The sequence below is a fragment of the Stegostoma tigrinum genome, chromosome 5, assembly GCF_030684315.1.
Source record: "Stegostoma tigrinum isolate sSteTig4 chromosome 5, sSteTig4.hap1, whole genome shotgun sequence".
Lineage (NCBI taxonomy): Eukaryota > Metazoa > Chordata > Chondrichthyes > Orectolobiformes > Stegostomatidae > Stegostoma > Stegostoma tigrinum.
Genome location: NC_081358.1, coordinates 84,638,136 through 84,660,480, shown reverse-complemented (window position 1 = coordinate 84,660,480; position 22,345 = coordinate 84,638,136). Strand labels below are relative to the sequence as shown.

Genomic DNA, 22,345 nt, shown 5'->3' with positions numbered 1-22,345 from the left:
GAGCCACAGCTGACTTAATAAATATGCCACAATTTGATAATGCCTGTTTCCTCTGCAATCACGATGTGGCAGTTTGAAAACCGAAGGACAATTTTGCAACAGAAATAATGCAATTTTTCCAATCCTATTTTAATTCATGCTGTAAGGCATGGACACGTTTTCCAGCTCGCATTTAAAATAAAAACTTTGAAATAATTTAGCAATCTAAAATAATTTCTGAGTGTATAGTATTCACACTGCTAAATGATTAGCCATTCGACCAATATGAATGAGGTTCTGCAGTACATAAATTAAGCCTGGGTAGTTCATCAGCCCCTATTTGTAGTAAGCCAAAGAAAAAGGGATGGAACAAAATCACTGTTAACAATCGTTTAATAGATGTATGATGAAACACAAAGCAACTGATTTTTAGCCCTCTTTGGAAAATCAAATAAAACACACAGGTCCCTCCAGCTAATGAATTCTAACGTGTAATTGATTGAGATAAAAATGTTCCTGTATACAATACGACCCTCGAATGAATGAGAATTTCAAACAAATAGAAAGAAATTAATTGCATTTGTTATTGATTTCCAGACATAATAAAGCAACTTCCGCCAGTACAATAATTGAAATTACTTTTGCTGTAATAGATCTGGTATAGAATATATTTTAAATCACTAAAATATTTATCACTAAATATTTCATCACTGCAAAACTAAACAATGATGCATAAGCTGAAATTGGTGAATCTTCAGTGATTTAAAAGGGGCAGCCCATATTATGTGACACTTTATCCGATCACATCTTAAATTCAACCAATGTATAATAAAGTTTAAAAAATCCTGGGTAGTGAAATGTCATTTTCAGTTTTTTAATATTAATATAGACTCCATTGTGCTACATTAACTAGTTAATCAATATTACACATTGGATGACTTTGCAGACTTCTGATGTATTTGAATTTGGATTTAAATACAATGATGTATAAATGTCCTTCCTGGTCTGCTTTAGTCATCTGACCTCTACCATAAGACACAACACTGGAGAAATCTTAAGTTTGTTTCAATAGACAGAAATTAGTTGTTCAGTTAGCTCAGTTGGATGGACAGCAGGCTGTGAGGCAGACTTTACCAACAATACATATTTATGGCTGATGTCACCATGGAGTTTGAGTTGTCTCAACCTTTCCCTTGCTTAAGGCATGGTGGCCTTTTACACTGTAAAACAATAACCAAATAAGCCTTGAGGTCAGGCCTGAAGATTAATTGCAAGCTGAATTTTGGCAATTACAAGCATTGTAACAGAAACAGTGGCCCTGGTAAGAGCATTGTGTTTAAACAGGTAATAGATGTTTGCTATTGATAAGGTCAGTACCCGGAAATTGGTTCTAGTGAGTCTGGAAGAGACCCTACGTTCAAACAGCTGACAGTTAATGAATGGGAAATAAGACGTCTGGAAAAGGTTATTAGTCCATCAGAGTGAAACCAGAATTGAAGGTGATTTCATGATCTATGTTTTCTGAGAAGATGGTTTGTGGCTATTGCTAAGACAGCATGAAGGTTTGAAAGCTCCCAGCTGAATCTGCTACACCAGCTTTTATAAGCACAAAGAGTAGAAAGCTGAGTTTGAAATATTGCTGCGTTTGCCTGGATGAAGCTATGTTGGAATTTCATGTATGCGCAATGACACAGTTGTGAAAAGCAATAGATTTCTTGAGCAAGCCAAAATGATTATATTGGGAAGAAACTGTTTCAACTATATTTCTCCTTAAATCTCTCTGAAGAGGAAGTAAAAAGAATCACAACAGAAGTGCTAAGAGCTTTGAAGGCATGCTTTGAACGCAAAGAGTGTTTCATGCAAATGATAGGTATTACGAACTGCATTGAGAAACAGTTAATTCATGAACATGTAACGTCATTAACAAAACTCACTCAAACCTGTGTATTTGCACATTTAAAGGATGATCTAAGTAAAGACAGGACTGCATTAGGAATGTGAGATTATGCATTGACAGCAGCTACTGAAAGAGAAGTTATTTACACTCAGAACTGCAAAACACGTGCAGAAGTTCAGAGTTGTGAATCAGCAGTTAAAGCACATTCATGGCAGAACAACCAGGTTTTCTTTATTAATGCATGGGATGTGGGTATTGCTGGTTTGCTCAGGTTTGTTGTCCATCTCTAATTGCCCAGAGTTGACCACATAACAGAGTCGGGAGTCACTTAAAGGCCTGTCCCAGGTAAGGAAGGCAGATTTCCTACCCTAAAGGGAATTGTTGAACCAGATGGGTTGACCAACAATTGACAATGGTTACGTGGTCATCACTGGGGAAATTCTACATTGCTGATTTCAGTGAATTCAAATTTTACCATCTGCTATGTGAGATTCAAACCCGTGGCCCCAGGACATTGACCTGGGATTCTGGATTGGTAGTCCAGTGCCATTACTCACAAAGCATTACCTTGTTTTAGATCTTGCATCATTCTGACAGATCATCCAGGTGTAAAGGGTAGTACCATCACAGAGAGAAGATAACATGCAAAGAAGTTGAAAGTATGTCCATCATTGGGAAAGCAGTGTTATCACTGTAGACGCTAAATCATTTTGCACACAAATGTTTGGCTAAAAGGAAGCACAACAAGCAGAAACAGCTGGCAATGTTCAGATAATGACTGAAAATTCTGATGAATCATGTGAAGTCAGAAAGGTAGCGGTGTAACATGGGAAATAATGACCTTCTTAGATATCTGCAAAGTGGTGAAACATGAAGATCCAAGAACAATGTCTTCGAAAGTAAGTTTAAGGACATATGATGGCACCATGCTCTTACTGAGATCACTCTGTGAGCCTACTGCAAAAGCATGAATGATGACCTAGAGTTCCAACTCGCTGACAGCAAACTAATGCCACTCATCTGAGTTTAAAGCTTGTACTAGAACAGAGAGTTATGAACCCAGTCTAGTCCATCACAAAAACCAGCCTTCCTTCCATTGACTCTGTCTACATGTTTCACTGCTTCAAAAAAGTAGCCAATATAATCAAAGGCGCCCCCAAACCCAGCTATATTCTCTTCCACCCTCTTCCATCAAGCAGAAGATACAAACATTTACCAATAGGTTTACGAACAGCTTTCATACCCACTTTTATCAGTTATGAATGGATCTTTCATATATCAGAGTTGATCTTTCTCTACACCTTCTCTGTAGCCATAACGCTATATTCTAGTTTCTACTCTACTAACCTGATGTACTTATGTAAGGTATAACTGGTCTGATTAGCACATAATACAAAAGTCTAGGCCCAAAACGTCAGCTTTTGTGCTCCTAAGATGTTGCTTGGCCTGCTGTGTTCATCCAGCTCCACACTTTGTTATCACAGATCACTTGCATCTTGCTTATTGCTTAAATTGAGGGGAAGAGGTGTTCCCTGAATGCATATCGTTGGTATGGACTTCTGCAGTGTCCTCCTTTTCTCTTGTTGGAGCTTCTCCTGCTCTTATTTATCTTCTTTGTTTCTTCCTCTCTTCCTCTAGCTCAAAAGGAGGACTGTAAAGTGACCCATGACTGAAGTAAACTGTTTCCAAAGCAAACAAAAGTATTCCTGCACAAATTTATTCCCATATATTAGCGAAGTGCAGTTACGTAACACAGGAAACAGCCAAAATAGTTGTGAACTAGTAGCCTAACAGAATGACATAGTTGAATTTATCTACAGGGTGTGCCCTTTAAATAGCACTCCTTCAGGGTCCTTGCTGGCTGTGACAGCCAGGAAATGCTGAACAAGTTCATCATGCAGCCCATCAAGTACTCAGAAAAACCAAATGAATAAAGGAATTCTGACTCTTCCTTAAATGTCATAATGAAAGTTATGTGCAGTTTTGACATGTTTGATGGAAGCCTGTCGCTGTGGGACCGGGAGCAAAAAGTTACCCATCACTCTGGATCTTTAGGGACTCATTGCTCATGTGAAATGTGTGTAGTGCACTCCAACATATTTTTTATTTATTAACTTATGTGATTTTTCAATTCGCTGGCACAGACAACTTGTTTTTGCTCATTCCTCATCCCCATTGAGAAGCAAGCCACCTTCTTGAAGCATTCTAGGCTTCAAGTATAACTTTACTTACAGTGCTTTTGGGTACAGAGTACCAGGATACTGGCCCAGTACTAGTGAAGGAATGACGACACATATGTGGGTTCTTGCAGACAGTGCTGTTCCCATGTCACGAGGGGAGAAGTGATTGAAGAGAAAGACAGATGCAGTATTGCAGTGTCTATTCTGGCACCATTCTTATGAGATCTGAAGTAATGACATTTTTGAGCTTGGTAGGTACGTTAGAAAATGACATATGCCTTGAATTGCTGAATAATGGCAAGATATTCACGAGCGATGTATTGAACATATATTATTCAAACAAACTTACGGTTTTATGGCATTCCAAATTTGGAGATATCTTTAGTGTCTCTGTACATCTTATCTCTCACTCCCTTTAGATAATACTTCCGTTTTTACAATTTTTGTAGGAAAATATAACCTCTTATCCCCCTCAGTTCATGGAAAACCAACAAGGTTAATATTCTCTAAAATACTATTTTGAGAAAATGGAGTAAAATCACAGAGTTTGACTGAATAAAATCAGAACCTATTCCAATATGATAAACATAAACATTTCACTTGAACATCAGTTTTAATATCCTGTTGATCAGCGATGAATTCCGTTCTAAAGTACATAATGAATTGTACAGATCCCATTCACTCTGATTTAGACATGGTATTCTGTGTGGCCTTGAGAGTTTAAGACAGTCAAATATTGCATTCCTAATGGAAACAATGGACACTACATCCAACAGTAAGAGGGAACCAATGGCTGCTATAATCAGACTGTGAGCTTGCTGTATCGGGATAGAATGCTTCTTCATGTGATCAGTTTTATGCAGTACATTATTCTTGAATCTTAAATGTACAACATTCTTGCTGATGTATTGATAACAGTGGTGAGCCATAAGCCTCACTTATGAACATGCAGTGTTATTATAGCTTTCAAGGTGAATTGGTATGTAATTTCAAATGCTACCAATCCAATTCCAAGCACATCATTCATGACTGAAAGACATGAAGACATGATCCATCTTGTGTTCCACATTTCAGTTTTTAGATAGTATTCAGTCAATCCTGAATTTTATGCTCCGTTCATGTCAATGACAAAGGAAGCCTTTATGTTGAGTTGCAGATTTTTTGCTGCAGAATTATGGCGGATTATTATAAAATTAAATAAGGACAAAATGGCAGGAGGATTGTTAACTAAAGCACACCAATTTAATCTCATTGGCAAAAGAAGATTTTTTTTAAAAAACACATTGCCTTATGGTAATTTTGAACATAATGTTAGAAGAGCAGTACAGATAGAGTCACATTAACTTTCAAAAATGAATTGTATATATGCTTGAAATAGTCTTCCCGTAACCCTAGATTATTTTCTATGATACTAATTGGAAAACTGTTTAAAACAGCTGGTAAATGGATGGTGGACCAAATGCACACCTTCTGTGCTGTCCAATGATTTATCCTCATAATAGTCCAAGTACCGGTATCATCTAAATCACATTATAAAATGAACTCACAGATAAATTATTAGCAGGTGGAATCGATAAGTAGAATAGAATGAACAGGATTTATATAGCATCATGCCAGGCAGCCTCGAGAAAACTAAAACCCCATGTTTTTAATGTTAGATGCAGGAAAATATCACAGTGGATAAAATGTGTTCTGTTAGATTACTGGAGCACATCATGCTGTTTTGTGTCTTTTTCTGTTTGTTTGCAGCTTTTTTTTCAGTAAAATTAACTGCAACTGTTGTTTTGTTGGACTGATGGTGTCAACCTAATGACTTATAAGGATACTTGTTGCATCCATCAATCGAACTAGTAATGATTAAAATTCTTTAAAAATATTTTATAAACCCATGAGTAATTACAGTAATCAAGGTGGCTTTACTTGATCATCTGTTTTGCATAGAGTAAGCTTCCTTACTTTCAACACTATGGTGCATCAGAAGATTACTTAAACTCTTGTGGGTTAGATTAATTTCACAGTAGAGAAACTCCATAACAAATGTGATAAAAATTGTATTGAAGAAATATGTGTTTTTTTTTAAATCTGGCAATTGCCAGAAGACGAGGCATGTCATTAAATATATTAGTCATTTAAATCATCTGCTTCTCTATTTAGTTCCCTAGAAGTGGTGACAGTACTTAGCAGCTAGCTGACATATTGAGGAACACTGGTGGTTCTCCATGCATAGAAGCTGACATCTAATTAGTCTCCAAACTCTTAAATTAAATAATGTTTGTGTTTAGCTCCTTGTACCTCATTGGGTTGGATTTTCTAATCAAAATAATGTTAAGGGTAACAGCACTCACTGTTCTGAATGCATAAATCATCAGCAACTTCCGTAGATAGCAAGGATACAGCTAAATGCATAAATCAGGAAGTTGCTGTCCTGGTCCTCCAAAAGCTGCATGAAATCACACTAAAATACTTCTCATTCAACACTTAGAGGCATTCGAAGTTGTAGCTACAAACATAATATTAGAAATATGAGTAAGTCACTAATCGCATTGAGCCTACTCTGCCATTCAATAAGATCACAGCTGAGCTAATAATACATTCTCATCTAACCCTGATACCTTTCCACCCTATTGTTTCTGTAGCTCTGCCTTAAAAAATGTTCAAACACTCTATTTCCAGGCCTGATGAAGACCTCAATCCTTTGAGGAAAAATGCTCTTTGTTTTAACTGAATGGCCCTTTTATTTTAAACAGTAACCCTGAATTCTATATTCTCCCACAACAGGAAAAGTCATTCACCTTCTCAATCTTTTATTTAAATCAAGTTGCCTCTCACGCTTCTAAACTCCTGGCCTTTTGAACCTTTCCTCATGAGATAATCCAGCCATTCTAACATCTAGTCGAGTAAACCTTCTCTGAACTATGTTTAATGCATTTGCAACCTTCCTTAAATAAGGAGACTAATACACAGCACTCTGTATTTCTGGAGTGAAAAGCTGCAACTGTTCTCCTTGGAGAGAAGAAGGCCTGAGAGGAGGTTAGAGACTTTCAAAGTCATGAACAGGCTTGAGAAAGTTGATGGAGAGAAGCTGTCCTGATTGCAAGCGGATCAAGAACCAGAGGGCACAGTTTTGTAGGAATTTGCAAAAGGAACAAATGTGGTGCAAGAAAATTATTGTTGCCACACACTGAGTAGTTAGGTACAGAGTGAATTGCCTGGAAAGGTGTCAGAGGCAGATTCAATTGAGGCATTCAAGACAGTATTGGATGATTTTTGGATCGAAATAATTTGCACGGGTATGGGGAGAAATCAGGAAATTGGCAGTAGATAATGGCACCTATTGAAGTGTTGGTGCTAACATGGAGGACAGAATGGCCTCTTCTGCTATGACGAGGAGATCAGCAAAAAAAAATTCGACTTCATCATGTTTGCGATACAAGCTAATTTATATAAAACTGTGCAATGTTGATACCTCAGCATTGATCTCTAGGGTACATCACTCATTATATCTTGTCTCCCCTCTGTTTCTTGTTAGCTAGTCAATCTTCTATCCATATCATTGTTACCCCTGCACCATAAGCTTTTGTTTTTAGCAATAGTCTCCGATGTGACACCTTACAAATACCTTCTCGAAATCCAAGTAAGCCAACAATTCCTCTATGTCCAACTGCACATTGTTATTGTCTCAAAGAATTCCAGTGAATTATTTAAACATGATTTTCCTTCACAAAACCATGTTTACCTTACACATTTCATAGTGCCCTGCTGTGACATCCTTAGTAAAAGCTTTTAACATTTTTCTTGTGACAGACTTTAAGCTAACTGGCTTGTAGTTTCCTGCTTTCTGTTTCCCTCCTTGCCTGATTAATGTGATTAGTTTCTAATCCAAAGGAATTTCTCTGAATATCGGTTACTTGGTAGATACTTATTAAGCATGCCCGGAAAAGTTGTTTTTATTTATTGTAGTTAAAAAAAACCTTTCATAACTACTGTTAACAACCTGTCTTGCTCTGGAAATTAACTTATCACACGTGTAACCTCATTTCTTCAGATTTTAATTATAGTTAGAGATTCAAACAAATACAAAGGTATAGATGAATTTTAAAATATTTATGTACATCTCATATCTTTTGCAATATCTATTCTTTTCCCCTTTTTCATTTTATTTGATATTGAGTTATTATTGCCAACACTTTGTGTATCACTGATTCTTCAAATTTATTGATAAAGAAGATGCATAGTTCCTCATCATCCCAAATGCCTTATACAGATGACCATGCTTATTGATAGTTTGCTGACTGAAATTTTATGACTGAAACAAGGTCATAAAAAAAAGTGCATAGGCATGTACAAGTGATAAATGCCTGATGTCTTTTGTTTGTCACCGAAGACAAAATCCAACCCATTGTATGGTGACAATCAGTAAGACAACAAGATTAAATCAAGCACATTGTCCATCCACTTCAACAAAGTGGAAGCTATATTTACATCTAAGAACAGGATATTGGATTTTCAGACCCTAGTAGGCTCAAGACTAAAGGCAACTCTGTGTGTGTTGATGAACTAGCATCATCCTGCAAATGAGCTATTTTCTTTCCGGTGCGTGGGAGGCAGCAGAGTGCTGTGTGAATCTTTAAGTGCTGTTAAAGGCCTGTTGTCATAGACTTATTGGAATTTTTCATCTGGCCTGCAGGCTTCCAGAGGTACTGAGGCCAGGTCCTGCATGCTGGAGGCAGCCTCATGGCAACAGACAGTGTTCCAGGCAAACTGCCATTGGAGCTGTTTCCCTTCTACTATTATGGGTTGGTTGCTGAGTCTTTTTTACAATTTAAGTGTATAAATGGTTGGGGAAAGCATAATTCTATCAGCAGACTACTTCTCTCTCTCGCCCTCTTTTTTAAATGTGAAAGAGCACTCTACTGTTTCTTTTGAACTACAAGTACTCTTATGGGGCCTGCTGCTTTGACAGTACACCTACTGTTCACAAGCTCTGGGGCATGAATTGGCCAATTCAAGGAAAATCTTTGGATGACTGTTCTCCAGATAGTGCAAGGTTGTGACCTTGATTTGTCCTTGACTTCCAGAGCAGAATTTTGAATCAGGACTCTGCAGGGATATAAAATTGCAGTTAACATGTTACAAAAAGTAAAGTTGAATTAACTCTGATCAACAAATGAACCAAAGGTTGTAAGGAGGATCACAGAAAAGAATAACCATATGTTCTTTGAAGCAAAACTTTTCTATGGTTTCTAGGCAAATGGAAAAGATGATTTGGAGTCATATCATTCATCATACAAGGTTAGTAAAGTGTTCTGGATTCTTGCATAAAACATCTGGGTGGAACAGACACATACTTTGAAAAATCCTTCCTTGTAATTTCAAATTAGGTGCAGTACATAAGACACATTGTGCAAGGAAGCCAAGAGCTCGATGGATGAATTTGTATTTCATACTTCAAGCTTGATACCCGGCCCTTGAACCAAAATCTTTATTTTTGTATTTGTTGCATATATAACCCCATTTTGGACTATTGATAATATATCATATACTGAATGCTAATTTTGGGAGTAAGGCTAATGGGGGAATGGTCTAAGGTGTTTTTTCTTCACAATTTAAGTTCTCATAAAGAAATACCAGGGGCTTTATTTCTGACTGAATTCAGAATGATAGCTAGCAAACACAGTGTCAGTGTCATTGATGGGAATTCAACAGTTTCCATCCTTTGAAAATTCAATCAAGTAAAAGTCAGTCCCCTACTCTCTGTGTAATAATTTTGTCTCAAAAACTTGATTTTTATGCGAGTTTACAGCATTAAGCACAATTCAAGATGGCAGAGGAGTAGCAGGGCTGCGTGCAGGCTCTTGCTGGGATTCATCCACTCAACGCATGCTTCCTTTTTTTATTTCTGTTTTCCTTCCATTTCTTTTCTTTCATTTTTCTTTGGAGCCTTTTGCAGCGGGTTGGTCAGCAAAAATCGGCGTGGCAGTTAGAGTGGGCCATGTGTTAAATGATGGATCCTAGCGATACTTGCAAGTGGTAGCAGGGTACTGGAAGCAGCAGCAGCAGGGACATCGCCTCAGCTTTTGGGGCTGGCCGTGGCAAAGTTCCTCCAGCGATAGGAGACGGCAGCAGCGGCGAACGTTTTAAGATGGCAGCACCTGCCAGGCGACATCCCAGAGGGGGGAGGCCAGAGTGAAACTCTTGCTGAGATGGTATTGGTGTCCTGGTCTGGCAACGGAGCCTGGAAATCTTTGTTGCAGTAGGCCCAGAGTGGGGACTCCTGGCATCAACGGGGTGGCAGCACAGCTGGGAATTCCTGGTTGTGGGGTATGGGTGGGTTCGGCACAAGACCCGGCATTGGCATCAGTGGCAGCAAGATGGCAAAGAGATGGCACCTGAAAAAATGGTGCCTTCTACATTGGTAGGTCCAACACAGGTGAGGCAGTGGAGGGAGAGTAGAGGGTAGAGGCACAGGTATCATTGGTGACTCAGGACATTCTTTCAATTATATCTTTTATCCTTTTTATTCTTAAACTGTTCAAAATCGTGCCAGATTGTGGTAGCTGTTGAAGCTTTTCACTGTATTTTACTGTATTATTCACTGAAAAATGTAAGTGACAAAAAATAAATCTTTCATTCATTCATGAATAGTTCATTCATTAAAACCCATGGGAACCAGACGATAAATTTAGTTATTTCTGCAGCTTCATATTAAAGCCTGCAAAATTAACTGATAAACCCCACAACTGAACACTACAGATTTGATCAATAAAACCATTACTTCTCAGAGAATTGCTCTATCTGTTCACTCATTTGTAGCAAATCCTATATTTAGCCTTTAAGATAAGTGGTGATGGTATGGTTTTTATTCATTTGGCATCACTCAGCATTTCAAATTTCTTGCTTAGACAGTGAAAATGGTAGTAGTGAAAGTCCCAAACTGTCCTAGGCAAATAATTCACCATGAATCTGCATTGTTAAATTAGATCTTCCCCAGATTGTGGAACTTGGAATGTTTGCTGCTCATTTCAGATAGGGAAATCTGCACAAGAATCAGGAAGAAAATGATTTATTATCTCACTCTGTCCTTTAGATTTAAACACAAGACAACTGACCATTAGAGTGTGGCAGAACATAGTAATAAGTGGGAAAGGAAAGCCCGTTTTTCATTAGTAACAGACTTCATGACAACCTTGAAGTAACAATTTGGTCTGAAACTTTTTTACATGATCAGATAAAAATGTGGAAACCATGGTATCAGGATTCCCTTTACACAGTAATAACAATATTTATACATTTACTGAGAAGATACACATAGACAGGACCACAAAACAAAGTTTCAGTTCATCTTCATGTTCTGAGAATACAGAAACATGACTGAAATTTTATCCCTTGTCAACCTCAGAAATATCTTATTCTGGCACTGATCTGAGGCATAATGCTTGTTATAACTATTTAGTAACTGTATATACTATATATATACTTTTGCCAGAGCACAGAAAGTTTAAGAGTAAAACTTATATTAATATAATGCTATTCAAGCAGCTCTACATGCTTTATAATCAAAGAATTCCTTCTTTGACAAATAGTCATGTTTGTAGTATAGGAAACAAAGGCAGTCAGTGTAGGCGCCTGAGACCCAATGCCAATATGACACTCACCAGATTACTGTCTTTAAGTATCAGTTGAAAGATGGTGAAGTATTAAGGGCACATCAATGTTAATAATTTCAGACCATTAAATAAACCTGTCTGTAAAACTAGAGAGAATATGTATTGATGTTGCTGTGTCAGAGGAGGTACCTGTCAGATAAGACAGTAAACGACAGCCTCATTTGCTCAAGGTAAACGTAAAACATTCCACACTATATTGGAGATGAATAAAAAGGAATTTATTCCAGGTGATTTGTCCAATATTTATCCTTCGAACAACGTAGGCAAAATTTTTCAGGCCTGCCATTAAAACAAATTCCGTATTTCTGTTCATTAAGAGTTTCCCGTTTCAGGTGATTGCTGTCCATAAACTAGCTCCTGTGTTCTCCACATAACAAATGACCACATTTCAAAAGTACTTAATAAGTTGTAAAATGCTTTGGGATGCTCTGAGATCTTAAGATGTGCTATATAAAACCCAGTGTTGTGTAAAGATCACAGGGCATTGATAATACGTATGCAATAAATTAACACAGCAATAATAAATGCCTTAAAGTACTTAGATGTTCACTAAAATCTCACGTTCCATTTGAATAAATTTGAATTCATGAACAAAACAACATGTAAAAATTGGGCTTTTATTGTGCACTGCCAATTTCTGATTTGTAATGTGCAGTGTGTGATGGGTCAAGTGATAAAACGAAAACAAATTTGACTACAAACTGTATTGGGCTTTTTTGCTCAAAAAACAGTAGGCCACAACAAATGCCTTTTAGAAAATCCAATGCTCAAAATCAAAAGCCTCTTAGCTACTGCATACGCATGACTGATATGAACAATATATGCTACCTATGTATTAAATTATAATTTGCTTCTTCTTGTGCAATGCACACAAAGAACACAATCAGTTGCAACAGAAATTCGATCATTTTATGTTTTGCAAAACAGAAAAAGAAGAACATTTTTCATGAGGCTTTGTATACAGCTGTGGTGTAATGAATTTCTTATGGTCCTAGAGTTTACTTTAATCATAAAGTTTTACTTGATTTGCATGAAAATTCCGCTTTTACCAGTAATTGTACAGATTATAGGCAATTGCCTAAATGAGAATATTCATACTTCAAATGCTCATAAAAGCAGGAACTATCTCCCATTTCTTTTCAAAGAGATAGATCCTCTGTTTTTAAGATTAGTTGAAACATTATGAGTCAACAATTAAATTTAGACCTACCTTTAGATTAATTAGCAAATCATGATGCTCAATTACTCCGTGCCTGGTCAAATTGAGGCAGACCAGCATACAGCTTCACTTTAACCAACAGAAAAAGAAAGATTCAAGATAAATGGATCTTTTTCCATTTGACAAAATGCAAGCAGTCAGAAACCACAGCGTTCATTTCTCAGACTGCAACTATTTTAAGTCTATATGAATGACTTGGATGCAGGGATAGAATGTATCATAACCAAACACTCAGATTACATTAAAATAGGTGGGAAAGTAAGTTGTAATAAAGAAATAAAAACATTTATAGTGGTTAGGCTAGGTAATTTGGGCCAAATGTTGGGTGGAGTTTAACATGGACAAGTCTGAGGTTATTGGTCTTTTAGTCGAAAGATTAAAAAAAAGCAACTAATTATCTAAATGGAGAGAAACTTCAAAATGTTTTAATGATGAGGGATCAGTGTCCTTGTGCATGAACTGCAGAAAGCTATTACAGAGATACAGAAGATTCTGAGGAGGGCAAATAGAATTTTGGCATGGATTGCCAAAGGAATAGAGTATAAAAATAGAAAGTGTTGTTGCAGTTGTATAAAGCATTGGTGAGACTATCTGGAGTATTGTGTACAGTTTTCATCCCATTGCTTGAGGAAGGATGTAATTGCCTCAAAAGCCTTTCAGAGAAGGTTCATGAGATTAATTCCAGAGATGGAAGTTTTGTTTTATGAGGAGATATTGAGCAGTTCAGGCCTTTAGTCTCTGGAGTTAATAATGACGAGATTTAATTGAGGCATACAAGATGCTAAAAGGATTGACAAAGTAGATGTAGAGCGGAAGTTTCCCCTTATGTGGCAATCTAGAACAAGAGGTCACAGTTTTAGGCTAAGGGTGGCAGATTTTAAACAAAGATAAGGACAAATTAATTTTAATCAGAAGGTCTTGAATGTGTGGAATTCACTGCTTCACAGTACAGTGGACACTGAGAGATTGAGTAAATTGATAAAAGAGATAACATTTTAATGAGTAATGGGTTGAATGGGGAGCAGGCTGTAAAGTGGAGTTAAGGCCGAGATGAGTTACCAGTCTTCAGCCAATTCGATTCACTCCATGTGATATCAAGAAATGGTTGGAGACACTGCAAAGGCTACAGACCTGGCAACAATGCTGAAGACCTGTGCTCCAGAACTGCCACTCCCCTACCCAAGCTGTTCCAGTACCATTACAACACTGGTATCTACCCAGCAATGTGGAAAATTGCCCAAGTATGTCTTGTACACAAAAAGCAGGACAAATCCAATTACCAGTCTACTCTCGATCATCACTAAAGTTATGGAAGGAGTCATCAACAGTGCTATCAAGTAGCACCGCTCAGAAAGAACCTGCTCACTTTGGGCTTTGCCAGGACCACTCAACCCTGACCTCATTCCAGCCTTGGTTCAAACATGGACAAAAGAGCTGAACTCCAGAGGTGAGGTGAGGTGAGGTGAGGTGAGAGTGATAGCCCTTGACATCAAGGCTGCATTTGATTGACTGCAGCATCAAGGAGACCTACCAAAACTAGAATCAATGGCTATCAGGAGGCAAATTCTCCAGTGGTGGAACTCATAGCCGACACATAGGAAGATGGTCATGGTTGTTGGAGGTCAATCATCTCCAAGACATCTGTGTAGTGTCAGCATTGTGTCCTCAGCCCAACCATCTTCAGCTGCTTCATCAATGACCTTCCCTCCATCATGTGGTCAGAAGTGTGAATGTTCACTGATGATTACACAATGTTTAGCGCTATTTGCAACTCCTCAGATTTTGAAGCAGTCCATGTTAAAATGCAACCATATCCAGGCTTGGGCTGACGATGGCAAGTAACATTTGTGCCACACAAATGCCAGACAATGACCATCACCAATAAGACAATCTAACCATTGCCCCTTATAGTTCAACAGTGTTACCTTCATTGAATCCCCCCCACTATCAACATCCTGGGAGTTATCATTGATCAGACACTCAACTGAAACCACCACATAAACACAGTGGCGACAACAACAGGCCAAGGCTGGGAACACTGAGGTGAGTAACTCATCTCCTGACTCCTCAAAGCCTGTTCACCATCTACAAGGCACAAGTCAGGCGTGTGATGGAATACTCCCCACTTGCCTGGATGGGTGCAGCTCTAACAACACTCAAAAAGCTTGACACTATCCAGGACAAAGCAGCCCGCTTGATTGGCACTACATCCACAAACATTCACTCCCTCCACCACCAATGCTCACTAGCAGCAGTGTGTACTATCTACAAGATGCATGGCAGAAATTCACCAAAGATCCTCAGACAGCACCTTCCAAACACACGAACACTTCCATCTAGAAGGAAAAGGGCAGCAGATACATGGGAACACCACCATCTTCAATTTCTCCTCCAAGTCACTCACCATCCTGGCTTGGAAATATATCACTGTTCCTGTTGCTGGGTCAAAATCCTGGAATTCCCTTCCTGGTGGCATTGTGGGGCATCCACAGCAGATGGACTACAACAGTTCAAGAAGGCAGCCCGCTACCACCTTCTCAAGGCAACTAGGGATGGGCAATAAAGTATTGGCAGCCAGTAACACCCAAAAAATGAATTAAAAATAATATATATTGAATGACAGAGCAGGCTCGAAGGCTGAATTGCCTATTCCTAGCACTCATATAAATGCACTATCTGCTAGCTGCATGATTAGCAGAAGTCCCAGGAATGTGTGATGATGGCATGCTATACAGCTCATCTACACTTCCTAAAGACAGGCTATCCCTCTTAAAAGGGGAAGTGCATTCAAGTGCTAGCAGTTGCTGGAATAGTCTCAGAAAATCTTGGAAGGTAGGAAGATGACTCCAAATTGAATAATAGGCCTGAGAGATTGTTATGAGGTTCTCATGTGCATCATTTAATAATCATCATGAAAAGGAAAAGGAAAGTGGAGTTTTCACAAGGGACCAGGTGATCCTCAAGGCATTATTTCTGAAACAAATCCAAGTGGGTGCCCACACTGGCCAATTCCTGGTGTCCATCATTCCCTGCCAGATTAATGTTGACCTGTTACTAGTCCCAAGTGGACAGTGTGCATGCCTCCGGTTGGACAGGTCTAAGTATGGAAGAACATTACTTGTTATAAGTAACAAAGGAAAAGAAACAGAGAATGCACCTGCTTGCAGCTTTCTTTCTGTAAGAAGACATGGAAATTACTATTTAGCATAATGCTTTCTCACCAGCCAGCTAGTTAGAGTTGTGACACTTTGCGGTTGTTATGACCCTACCTGATGGTAATATTGGACAGGTCATATCCCAGAATGCCTGAGAGAACATATATTTAGCTTTTGCAATTTGTTAGCATGGTTGTTAGTCCCCAGTATGCAGCTGTTTTGTAACAAACAGAATTTAAGCTTATTATCAAAAAAAAAGGAAGATCTATATACAGAAGATAATTAGAAAAGATTTTAAGGTAGATGTCAAAACAAAGTGTCAACCTGTTTCTCGACACCAGCCATTACAGTCAGTCCCAGTGAAATAGCACCCCTCCCTCAGCTTTTCAAACCATTATTTTAGTGATGCTACCGGTTTCTTTTCCTTGAATGGTAGAGGCAAATCAATGATTTCTTTCAGACTGGCATGAACCTCTCACAATAATGAAGGTCATATCTTAGTTCTAACAATTCAAGATTTCAATCGACTGGCTTGGAAGCTTCACAAAGTAAGAATCACTTCTGCAGAGGTGACTGGTTCCCCTGAACTAAATTGGTTCTCCTGCTGGGAGAAACCTTCCTCTTCCAGCTTCAACTTCAAGCTCTTCTGACCCAAAACTTTCAACCTTCTGTTCTGAAGTCAACAAGAAACTATTTGTCTTAATGTGTTTACTCATAAACCAAACACAATGAACATTTTATCTTTTAACACTGCAGGTTTTCGAACAGGCCCTCTCCTATAGTTACACGGTTTCTTAGAAATCATATATTTATGTTACATTGAGTTTATGACCTTGTTGTGAAACAAAAAAATCCATAGAACTGATCCATATCCTCTGTCTCCACTTTAAAATCCAAATCGAAAAACATTAGAAGTCAAAAAGAAAGCTGGTTTGAATCATGACCATTATGGCAGATTATCTCAGTGGGTATTTATTTTGCTTGTTACTATGTACACCTCAAAAGTTTAAATAAAAGTTGAGAAAACATATGAATCATCAAATTCAACTCAGCAATAAGGCTGGCAGCGGTTGAGTCAACCAATATCACTATGGTGAAATTCAATGAAACCCGTTAGCAGGTTTTCCATTAGAACAGGGGTCAATAACCAGAGGCTTAGATTCAAGGTCGGAGGCAGATGACCGAGAGGAAAGTTGAGGAGGATTTGTTTTATTACAGATATAACTTTAATTCCCTTATGAATAATGCCACAAGAATTAATCTAATACATTAAAGAAAATAATAAGAATTATGGCAGCAAGAGCAGAATGCATTACGATGCTGTATGAAGATAATTTATTGGAAAAATATATGGCTTACTACCCATATCACACTGCTGTCTCTGATGAGCCTTTTCCAATCCCACAGCAATCAAAAACATTTTAAAACCAGCTGGTACTCTTTTGTCACTTACTGGCAAGCAGTTCCCAAATCTATTTTCCATATTGTACAGACACAAAATGGCAGCACAAGTCAAGCAAGAGCTCAGCTCAGAAATCACTTCTTACGGACTAAAAGCAGCACCGATACAGGAATGAAGGGATCCTTATGTGGTGGGATCACAATAAAATGTGTTATAGCAAATAAGTCAACTCAATGCATTAGATAAACCCAGCTTTTCAGCATAAAAATGCATGTTCAGCTATTACTTAGCATGCAAGTTGTATTTGACAATATTTGAAGGTTCAAATGATTTTTTGTAGAATTATTTCATTAAAGAAAATGTGAAACAACGGTCTGGATCTTCTGGTCTTTGCATGGTTGGATTTCGACATATTAGCCAATGCCTGGGTAGAGAAGGGTGAAGGCAATGTTACTTTGCAAGGGCTGTGCCTGCAGGAGGACAAAGGCTTAGACAGCACACACCTTGTAGCATCTTCCTACCTCCTTGCAGCGTTGCCCTTTCTAACCCCCTTTTCAGCTTCTTCCTTTCTAATCTTCCCTTGCACCCTGCCCCTCCCTGCAACTTATCAGAACAAGGCAGTCCGCATACCTGAGAAACACAAAGCGCAATCGTAATTATATATTCTGTGTGCTCCTCCACTCACAGCTGTTTCATATCCCATTGGCTGATAATAGATTTACAAATGAGCCAGTCAACAGCAAATGCCATCCTTTGAGAATGAATCTATTGCTGGAGAAATGGCTGAAAGGTAAGCGGCTACAGTGAACAATTTTCTGGAGATGCTATTTGCTGGGGCAAGGCCTCTGGGCCTGACACTGAGAACTGGGCCCGGGTTTTAGGTACTGCTACCAGGAGCTGGGTCTTAGTGGGGATTGCTTGGCCTAGGCCTCATGGATTTTGTAATGCAAAGCCTGAGAGATTGCCCGCATCCAGGTCCAGGGATCATTGCCTGTTAGATTGCAGGGATGGTGCCTGCTGCCAAGGTAGAGGTGGGCAGAGCAGGGAGGGGCAGGATGCAAGGAGAGATTGGAAAGGAAGAAGCTGAAAAAGGGGTTCAAAAGGACAATACTGTTAGGGGGTACGAAGAAGCGGCAAGATGTGTGTCAGAAGACAGTTGGTTATAAAAAAGGTAGGAAGGGGGAACATTGCTGAAGGGTGGCATTGAAGGAAGCTGCAAGTGGATGGAAGGAGCAGAGGAGGAGAAGGAAGCTACAGGAGTGGAAGATAATAAAATGTGAGGCTGGATGAACACAGCAGGCCAAGCAGCATCTCAGGAGCACAAAAGCTGACGTTTCAGGCCTAGACCCTTCATCAGAGAGGGGGATGGGGAGAGGGAACTGGAATAAATAGGGAGAGAGGGGGAGGCGGACCGAAGATGGAGAGAAAAGAAGATAGGTGGAGAGAGTATAGGTGGGGAGGTAGGGAGGGGATAGGTCAGTCCAGTCAAGACGGACAGGTCAAGGAGGTGGGATGAAGTTAGTAGGTAGATGGGGGTGCGGCTTGGGGTGGGAGGAAGGGATGGGTGAGAGGAAGAACCGGTTAGGGAGGCAGAGACAGGTTGGACTGGTTTTGGGATGCAGTGGGTGGGGGGGAAGAGCTGGGCTGGTTGTGTGGTGCAGTGGGGGGAGGGGATGAACTGGGCTGGTTTAGGGATGCAGTAGGGGAAGGGGAGATTTTGAAACTGGTGAAGTCCACATTGATACCATATGGCTGCAGGGTTCCCAGGCGGAATATGAGTTGCTGTTCCTGCAACCTTCGGGTGGCATCATTGTGGCACTGCAGGAGGCCCATGACGGACATGTCATCTAGAGAATGGGAGGGGGAGTGGAAATGGTTTGTGACTGGGAGGTGCAGTTGTTTGTTGCGAACTGAGCGGAGGTGTTCTGCAAAGCGGTCTCCAAGCCTCCGCTTGGTTTCCCCAATGTAGAGAAGCCACACCGGGTACAGTGGATGCAGTATACCACATTGGCAGATGTGCAGGTGAACCGCTGCTTAATGTGGAATGTCATCTTGGAGCCTGGGATAGGGGTGAGGGAGGAGGTGTGGGGGCAAGTGTAGCATTTCCTGCGGTTGCAGGGGAAGGTGACGGGTGTGGTGGGGTTGGAGGGCAGTGTGGAGCAAACAAGGGAGTCACGGAGAGAGTGGTCTCTCCGGAAAGCAGACAGGGGTAGGGATGGAAAAATGTCTTGGGTGGTGGGGTCGGATTGTAAATGGCGGAAGTGTCGGAGGAGGATGCGTGTATCCGGAGGTTGGTAGGGTGGTGTGTGAGAACGAGGGGGATCCTCTTTGGGCGGTTGTGGAGGGGGGGGGGGGGCGAGGTGTGAGGGATGTGTTGCGGGAAATACGGGAGACGCGGTCAAGGGCGTTCTAGATCACTGTGGGGGGAAAGTTGCGGTCCTTGAAGAACTTGGACATCTGGGATGCGCGGGAGTGGAATGTCTTGTCATGGGAGCAGATGCGGCGGAGGCGGAGGAATTGGGAATAGGGGATGGAATTTTTGCAGGATGTTGGGTGGGAGGAGGTGTACTCTAGGTAGCTGTGGGAGTCGGTGGGCTTGAAATGGACATCAGTTACAAGCTGGTTGCCTGAGATGGAGACTGAGAGGTCCAGGAAGGTGAGGGATGTGCTGGAGATGGCCCAGGTGAACTGAAGGTTGGGGTGGAAGGTGTTGGTGAAGTGGATGAACTGTTCAAGCTCCTCTGGGGAGCAAGAGGCGGCGCTGATACAGTCATCAATGTACCGGAGGAAGAGGTGGGGTTTGGGGCCTGTGTAGGTGCGGAAGAGGGACTGTTCCACATAACCTACAAAGAGGCAGGCATAGCTGGGGCCCATGCGGGTGCCCATGGCCACCCCCTTAGTCTGTAGAAAGTGGGAGGAGTCAAAAGAGAAGTTGTTGAGGGTGAGGACGAGTTCAGCTAGGCGGATGAGGGTGTCGGTGGAGGGGGACTAGTCGGGCCTGCGGGACAGGAAGAAGCGGAGGGCCTTGAGGCCATCTGCATGCGGAATGCAGGTGTATAGGGACTGGACGTCCATGGTGAAGATGAGGTGTTGGGGGCCAGGGAATTGGAAGTCCTGGAGGAGGTGGAGGGCGTGGTTGGTGTCACGGACGTAGGTGGGGAGTTCCTGGACCAAAGGGGAGAAAATGGAGTCCAGATAGGTGGAGATGAGTTCGGTGGGGCAGGAGCAGGCTGAGATGATGTCTGTGGGGTAAGGAGGAAGAGAATGGAAGGAGGCTGTGAGGGAGAAAGAGGAAGTATTGGCAGGAGTAGAAGAAGTTGGAGGCTACAGGATAAGAAGGAGGAGGCTTCAAGTGGCAATGTGAAGTAGGATGATGCAAGCGTATAAAAGAAGGCCACAATGTGCAAGGGAGAAGAATACTGAAAAGAGAAGCAAACAGTTTTAACCTGCTAACAAAGTGTCAGGAATTGTTAGAATTACTGACATCATGATGTCTTTGTAAACACATGTGGAATCTCTAGCTTAAGGCTGCATATATTCAGTCACTACTATATTGGGAAAAAAATGAAATGTTATTATGATGAACAATGTGTCAATTGTTTATTTTAAATCTGAGATTGAGATCTGAGAGGGTCAAAAGGGTCATAACTGCCTGGTTATAATGTTCCAACTTTGTGCATTGCAATAAAAATGCATTTTCTATGATTTCACTAGTCTGCTGAAGGTGGATTTAAGGTGATGTCTATTTTTTGGATAGATTAGTCAACACTAGAACAGTCAACATTAGATACAAGGGCAAGGATGATGTTTTCAGCAGTAAATGATCAGAGACAGAGATAGCGGCAATGTTACAGAGGTAGAATTAGAGAAGCTTTGATGCCATAGATGTGTGGTTGGGAGATCAATTCAGGACCTACTATGTCACTAAGTTCACAAATAGTTTGTCTCAAAATCAAACCAGGAAGAGGAATGATGTTAGTGGCTAAATAATGAAGCTTGCAAGGGAGACTAAAGATATTTGCTTTGATATTTAAATGAAGGACATTTCTATCTAGTAGTATTGTATGTTGGGCAAAGGCATTATAACAAATCAGAGACACTGGAGAGCTCAAGAGATAATGGTAAGGTAGCACTAAATATCATCAGTGTACACACACCTAACATCATGATATTGCAAACAGCCATGTGGAGATGACCAATGGCAGGGTGTGAAGGATACAGCCTTGGGAGTCAGAAAGTTACACTGCATAGAAACAGGCCCTTCAGCCATCATATGTATACTGGCCAACAAATGGCAAACTACACTAATCCCATTTACCTAAACTTGGTTTATAGCCGACCATGTCCTGACATTTTAAGTACTCATCTAGATGATTCTTAAATGTTGTGAGATTACCTGCTTCTACCATCGCTCATCTACCACCATGTGGGTGAAAGGTTCTTTCCTCGGATCTCCTCTAAATTACTCACTCCTCATGTTAAACTTATGCTCTCTAGTCTTCTACATATCTGCCATGAGGAAGAAATTCTCATAATCTACTTTGTCTATGCCTCTTATAATTTTGTGTACCTCAAGGAGATCCATCATAAATGCCCTTGCTCCAAGGAGAACAAACCCAGCTTATCCCACGTCTCCTCATAACTGAGACTTTTCAGCTCAGGCAACAACCTGGTGAATCTCCTCTGCACCCTCTCCAGTGCAATCATGTCCTTTCATTAGCGTGGTGACCAAAACTGCACACATTTGTGGCATAGCCAGTGTTTAATAACATTGTGACAAGACCTCCTTACTTCTATATTGTGCGACCTGGGCTAATGAAAGCAAGTATCCTACATGCTTTTTTCA

General features: G+C 40.3%; 1 protein-coding gene across 5 annotated transcripts in view; it reads right to left on the bottom strand.

The window, feature by feature from the left end:
- Nucleotides 1–22,345, bottom strand: part of LOC125452014 (RNA-binding Raly-like protein) — a 797,454-nt gene that overhangs the window by 493,338 nt on the left and 281,771 nt on the right. The gene's annotated exons all lie outside the window — the stretch shown is intronic.